The sequence below is a fragment of the Oncorhynchus masou genome, chromosome 6 (assembly GCF_036934945.1).
Source record: "Oncorhynchus masou masou isolate Uvic2021 chromosome 6, UVic_Omas_1.1, whole genome shotgun sequence".
NCBI lineage: Eukaryota > Metazoa > Chordata > Actinopteri > Salmoniformes > Salmonidae > Oncorhynchus > Oncorhynchus masou.
The window spans coordinates 21,639,650-21,646,909 of record NC_088217.1 but is presented as its reverse complement, the minus strand read 5'-3'; the positions used below and the strand labels follow the sequence as shown (position 1 = coordinate 21,646,909).

Below are 7,260 nucleotides of genomic sequence, written 5' to 3'. Positions count from 1 at the left end.
CTACGTAACATTGCAAAAATCTGAAATTTTCTGTGCAAAAATTATGCAGAAATATGTATCCATGCTTTTGTCACTTCTAGATTAGACTACTGCAATGCTCTACTTTCTGGCTACCCGGATATAGCACAAATGAAACTTCAGTTAGTGCTAAATACGGCTGCTAGAATCCTGACGAGAACCCCAAAATTTGATCATATTACTCCAGTGCTAGCCTCCCTACACTGGCTTCCTGTCAAGGCAAGGGCTGATTTCAAGGTTTCACTGCTAACCTACAAAGCATTACATGGGCTTGCTCATACCTATGTTTCCAATTTGGTCCTTCCGTACATACGCTACGGTCACAAGACGCAGGCCTCCTAATTGTCTCTAGAATTTCTAAGCAAACAGCTGGAGGCAGGGCTTTCTCCTATAGAGCTCCATTTTTATGGAATTGTCTGCCTACCCATGTGAGAGACAGACTCGGTCTCAACCTTTAAGTCTTTACTGAAGACTCATCTCTTCAGTAGGTCCTATGATTGAGTGTAGCCTGGCCCAGGAGTGTGAAGGTGAACGGAAAGGCACTGGAGCAACGAACCGCCCTTGCTGTCTCTGCCTGTCCGGTTCCCCTCTCCACTGGGATTCTCTGCCTCTAACCCTATTACAGGGGCTGAGTCACTGGCTTACTGGTGCTCTTCCATGCCGTCCCTAGGAAGGGTGCGTCACTTGAGAGGGTTGAGTCACTGACGTGGTCTTCCTGTCTGGGTTGGCGCTCCCCCCCTTGGGTTGTGCTGTGGCGGAGATCTTTGTGGGCTATACTCGGCCTTGTCTCAGGATGGTAAGTTGGTGGTTGAAGATATCCCTCTAGTGGTGTGGGGCTGTGCTTTGGCAAAGTGCGTGGGGTTATATCCTGCCTGTTTGGCCCTGTCCGGGGGTATCATCGGATGGGGCCACAGTGTCTCCTGACCCCTCCTGTCTCAGCCTCCAGTATATATGCTGCAGTAGTTTATGTGTCGGGGGGCTAGGGTCAGTCTGTTATATCTGGAGTATTTCTCCTGTCTTATCCGTTGTCCTGTGTGAATTTAAGTATGCTCTCACTAATTCTCTCTGTCTTTCTTTCTCTCTCTCTTTTGGAGGACCTGAGCCCTAGGACCATGCCTCAGGGCTACTTGGCATGATGACTCCTTGCTGTCCCCAGTCCACCTGGCTGTGCTGCTGCTCCAGTTTCAACTGTTCTGCCTGCGGCTATGGAACCCTGACCTGTTCACCAGCCATGCTACCTGTCCCAAACCTGCTGTTTTCAACTCTCTAGAGACAGCAGGAGCGGTATAGATACTCTCAATTATCGGCTATGAAAAGCCAACTGACATTTATTCCTGAGATGCTGACCTGTTGCACCCTCGACAGCTATTGTGATTATTATTATTTGACCATGCTGGTCATTTATGAACATTTGAACATCTTGTTATACTCTCCACCCAGCACAGCCAGAAGAGGACTGGCCACCCCTCATAGCCTGTGTCACGCCCTGGTCTATATTTATTATGCTATCTTCATTTATTGGGTCAGGCCAGGGTGTGACATGGGTTTATTTGTAGTGTGTTTCGTCTTGGGGTTGTGTGGGGTGTATAGATTAGTCTATGGCTGCCTGAGGCGGTTCTCAATCAGAGTCAGGTGATTATCGTTGTCTCTGATTGGAAACCATATTTAGGTAGCCTGGGTTTCACTGTGTGTTTGTGGGTGATTGTTCCTGTCTCTGTGTTTGTTGCACCAGTCAGGGCTGTTTCGGTTTTCGGCGGTTGTTGTTTTGTATTGTTCGTGTTCTTCATCATTAAAGATGTATGGAACGAACCACGTTGCATTTTGGTCCGATCCTTGTTCCACCTCTTCGTCAGAGGAGGAGTTGGAAGAAACCCGTTACAGCCTGGTTCCTCTCTAGGTTTCTTCCTGGGTTTTGGCCTTTCTAGGGAGTTTTTCCTAGCCACCGTGCTTCTACACCTGCATTGCTTGCTGTTTGGGGTTTTTGGCTGGGTTTCTGTACAGCACTTTGAGATATCAGGTGATGTAAGAAGGGATTTATAAATACATTTGATTTGATTTGACTCTTTCCTTCCTTCTTCTCCCAGCACAGCTGGATGAAAGGTCACTGCACGTATTTATAGATGACCAGGCACCACTTCACTTTCTCCTTACAGGTGGGGTACCCTGGGATACAGCAGGACCACACACACACGATGTTCAGTATCTCTGTAGGGTTTGAAGATCTGAGGGATACTGGATAGATGTAAGAAAGTGTTCCGAGTCTATGTAGCCTATAGCATTGGAACACTTGGATTGCTTTACCTGGTTGTTTCCTTAGGATAAACACCAAAGGGGAAGGGGCTAGGAGAAGCAGATAAGGGCCAAGGGGTTGATTTGGGGCATGGGAAGTGACTCACCCTAGATGCCAATGCATGTTTTTCAGTCCTCTCTCCTTCAGTCGGGCTTTGGCCAAGTTTCTGTTGTCAATGTACTTGAAGAAGCAGTAGAGCTTGTTGCTGTACAGAACTGGACACATTAAAGAGCAAACAGGAAGTAATATCAAACAACGTGCTCACTCCAAAATTAGGCTGGGTTGCTAGATCCTCAAGAATATAAAGTATAAACATTTGATGAACAGCACTGTCCAAAATATACATTTAAATGATCCATTTTATCAGTCATTTATTATTCATTCTAATTACTCTGAGAGGGGCGTAGTACTATGGCACCTACTCTGTCACGCTCTCAATCCACTATGTCATCATCTGTGAGAACCACAATGTGACACTCCCTCTTCCCCTCTTGAGCACTGGACATCATCACAGTGACAACAAGCTCCCCAAGGAACACCTCAAGCTTAGCTCCATCATTAGACAGCTCATGCAGTAACGCACCTGGGACAGGAACAGACAGAGGTCACATTATTTTAACTATGACCTCTGATTTGTTGTCATAGTTGATAGTTCACGTACTCTTGTGCATGGCAAAATATATATCTCAATACGGAACATTCAAGATGAAGAAGAATAAGCAATTAAAAACAGATTACCATAGCGTTATTTAGTTGTACATGCAACGTTGCAAAACATTACTCAACGTTTCGGTCTTGAACAGAGTCCTGGTCAGATCAGGTGTGACTGTGTTACTCACTGAGGTCTTGGCACCTGAAGGTGCTGTAGTGAAAGTTAATACAGAGGTAGCTTCCCTGAGCTCAGACACTGACACCCCCTCTGGACACTTCAGGATACCCCCTTTGTAAAGGTCCCGAGAGAAAGAGAAAGAGAGAAGGGGGTGAAGGTATGAAACAAAGCCTCATAAAAATAAACTTATCCTCAACATCACTACTCTGGACGGCTCTGACTTAGAATACGTGGACAACTACAAATACTTAGGTGTCTGGTTACTGTAAACTCCCCTTCCAGACCCATATCAAACATCTCCAATCCAAAGTTAAATCTAGAATTGGCTTCCTATTTCGCAACAAAGCATCCTTCACTCATGCTGCCAAACATACCCTTGTAAAACTGACCGTCCTACCAATCCTCGACTTTGGCGATGTCATTTACAAAATAGCCTCCAACACCCTACTCAACAAATTGGATGCAGTCTATCACAGTGCAATCCGTTTTGTCACCAAAGCCCCATATACTACCCACCATTGCGACCTGTACACTCTCGTTGGCTGGCCCTCGCTTCATACTCGTCGCCAAACCCACTGGCTCCATGTCATCTACAAGACCCTGCTAGGTAAAGTCCCCCCTTATCTCAGCCCGCTGGACACCATAGCATCTCCCACCTGTAGCACACTCTCCAGCAGGTATATCTCTCTAGTCACCCCCAAAACCAATTCTTTCTTTGGCCGCCTCTCCTTCCAGTTCTCTGCTGCCAATGACTGGAACGAACTACAAAAATCTCTGAAACTGGAAACACTTATCTCCCTCACTAGCTTTAAGCACCAACTGTCAGAGCAGCTCACAGATTACTGCACCTGTACATAGCCCACCTATAATTTAGCCCAAACAACTACCTCTTTCCCTACTGTATTTTATTTATTTATTTATTTATTTTGCTCCTTTGCACCCCATTATTTTTATTTCTACTTTGCACATTCTTCCATTGCAAATCTACCATTCCAGTGTTTTACTTGCTATATTGTATTTACTTTGCCACCATGGCCTTTTTTGCCTTTACCACCCTTATCTCATCTCATTTGCTCACATCGTATATAGACTTGTTGATACTGTATTATTGACTGTATGTTTGTTTTACTCCATGTGTAACTCTGTGTCGTTGTATGTGTCGAACTGCTTTGCTTTATCTTGGCCAGGTCGCAATTGTAAATGAGAATTTGTTCTCAACTTGCCTACCTGGATAAATAAAGGTGAAATAAATGAAATGAAATGAAAATAAATACAAATTTAGAGTAGGTAAGGTAAAGGAATATATGTCATTTAATAATAATAAAAAGGGTTCCAAAAGGGTTCTTTGGCTGTTCTAATAGGAGAACCCTTTCTGGTTCCAGGTAGAACTCTTTTGGGTTTTGTAGAACCATCTGTGGAAAGGGTTCTACATGGAACCAAAAAGGGTTCTACCTGGAAGCAAAAGGGATCTTCCTGGAACCAAAAATAGTTATTCTAATGGTTATCCTATGGGGGCAGCCGAAGGACCCTTTTTGGTTCTAGATTGCTCCTATTTTTCTAAGATTGTATTTTAAGAGTAACTCAGCAGGATGACTGAAGATTCTCTCAGCGATCTCCTACTCTCCCTTTGGATTCGGCCATGTAACGTGATGGGCAGCACCAAACACCATGAGATTTAAAATGTGTTATTTAATCATGTTCTCTTCTAAAGTCTATGGACAATATGAAATTTGTATGCAACGTACTACTAAATGTCCTCACGACATACATTTCTGAGTTCAGTGCTTATTGAAAGTCTGTACATTTACCATTCCAGTCTTTCCTTTGTTAGTACAGTGTAACTTGTCAGAATCATCACAATGCTTCCAATGTGTGTGTGAGCGAAGGTGTTAATGAGAACTTTTCCTCTCAACCTCAGATTATTAGCCTAGACGAACCCAAATGGCCACCGGGTCAGATAAAAAAAACATCACTCTCTTGAGATTAGAAACAAACCACTCTAAAATGTTTGCTGAGGGTTTAGGGCTTTGTGTTTCTTGTATATCTTTCCCCAGGCTAATAATAGACTGTACTATTGTATTCGACATGGTGATGAACCACACTTGAGTGATTAGTAACCTTGCCTGAGACCTGAAGATTTAGCTCAGTGGGCTAGGCCAGTCTGTTACACTATAATAAAAGAGTATGATTGCTGCTGAGGGGTCTGGCCTGGTGGGGTCTGGCCCGGCATGGTGTCAGGGTGGTCTGATACAGGGTGGGGTCTGGCCCGGCATGGTGTCAGGGTGGTCTGTTACAGGGTGGGGTCTGGCCCGGCATGGTGTCAGGGTGGTCTGTTACAGGGTGGGGTCTGGCCCGGCATGGTGTCAGGGTGGTCTGTAAACAGGGTGGGGTCTGGCCCGGCATGGTGTCAGGGTGGTCTGTTACAGGGTGGGGTCTGGCCCGGCATGGTGTCAGGGTGGTCTGTTACAGGGTGGGGTCTGGCCCGGCATGGTGTCAGTGTGGTCTGATACAGGGTGGGGTCTGGCCCGGCATGGTGTCAGGGTGTTCTGATACAGGGTGGGGTCTGGCCCGGCATGGTGTCAGGGTGGTCTGTGAACAAGGTGGGGTCCACCATTAGGGTCACTTCCCATGAGGGAGGTTTTTCTCACCCCTCCCCTCATGTTGGAAGTCTGACATCTCAATGTCTGGAGGAAGAACAAGCACAATCACAGTTCATCTCATGGGTTCAAACATTACATGAACAGAAGTATGTGGACACCTGCTCGTCAAACATCCACCGGGTAGCCTAGTGGTTAGAGCTTTGGACTAGTAACCGGAAGGTTGCGATTTCAAACCCCCGAGTTGACAAGGTACAAATCTGTCATTCTGCCCCTGAACAGGCAGTTAACCCACTGTTCCTAGGCCGTCATTGAAAATAAGAATTTGTTCTTAACTGACTTGCCTGGTTAAATAAAGGTAAAATAAAAAAAAATTAATAAAATTCCTAATCATGGGCATTAATATTGAGTTGGTTCTCCCCTTTGCTGCTATAACAGCCTCCACTCTTCTGGGAAGGCTTTCCACTAGATGTTGGAACATTGCTGCTATAACAGCCTCCACTCTTCTGGGAAGGCTTTCCACTAGATGTTGGAACATTGCTGCGGGGACTTGCTTCCATTCAGCCACAAGAAGATTAGTGAGGTTGCGCACTGATGTTGGGCGATTAGGCCTGGCTCGCAGTCGGCGTTCCAATTCATCTCAAAGCTGTACAATGGGGTTGAGGTCAGGGCTCTGTGCAGGCCAGTCAAGTTCTTCAACACTGATCTCGACAAACCATTTCTGTATGGACCTCTCTTTGTGCGCGGGGGCATTGTCATGCTGAAACTGTAAAGGGCTGTTGTCATGCTGAAACTGTTGCCACAAAGTTGGAAGCACAGAATAGTCTAGAATTTCATTGTGTGCTGTAAGATATCCCTTCACTGGAACTAAGGGGCCTAGCTGGAACCATGAAAAACAGCCACAGACCATTATTTATCATCCACCAAACTTTACAGTTGGCACTATGCATTGGGGCAGGTAGCGGTCTCCTCGTGTCGGGCAAACCCAGATTCGTCCGTCGACTGCCAGATGGTGAAGCGTGATTCATCACTCCAGAGAACATGTTTCCACTGCTACAGAGTCCAACGGTGGTGAGCTTTACACCACTCCAGACGACACTTGACATTGCGCATGGTTATCTTAGGCTTGTGTCCAGCTGCTCGGCCATGGAAACCCATTTCTTTTTTTTCTCCTTCTTTTTTTAACCTCAATTGTTAGTAGTTACTGTCTTGTCTCATCGCTACAACTCCCGTACGGGCTCAGGAGAGACAAAGGTCGAGAGCCATGCATCCTCCAAAACACAACCCAACCAAGCCGCACTGCTTCTTACCCAGAAGCGAGCCGCACCAAGGTGTCGGAGGAAACACCGTACACCTAGCGACCTGTATTAGTTTCATGCTTCGTAGGACTATTTTTTACATACATACATATATACATATTACATATAAAAAGCAGTGAAGGATTTGTAACAATGGTCTATAATATTGTGCACAGCATTCCACAGTACAGGTGGAAGACAGACAGGCAGGTTCTATGTAACACAATG

At 45.6% G+C, this 7,260-nt stretch overlaps 1 pseudogene; it reads right to left on the bottom strand.

The window, feature by feature from the left end:
* Positions 1–1,276: 1,276 nt before the first annotated feature.
* LOC135541508 (BTB/POZ domain-containing protein KCTD20-like) lies at positions 1,277–5,751 on the bottom strand (annotated as a pseudogene).
* Positions 5,752–7,260: the final 1,509 nt, after the last annotated feature.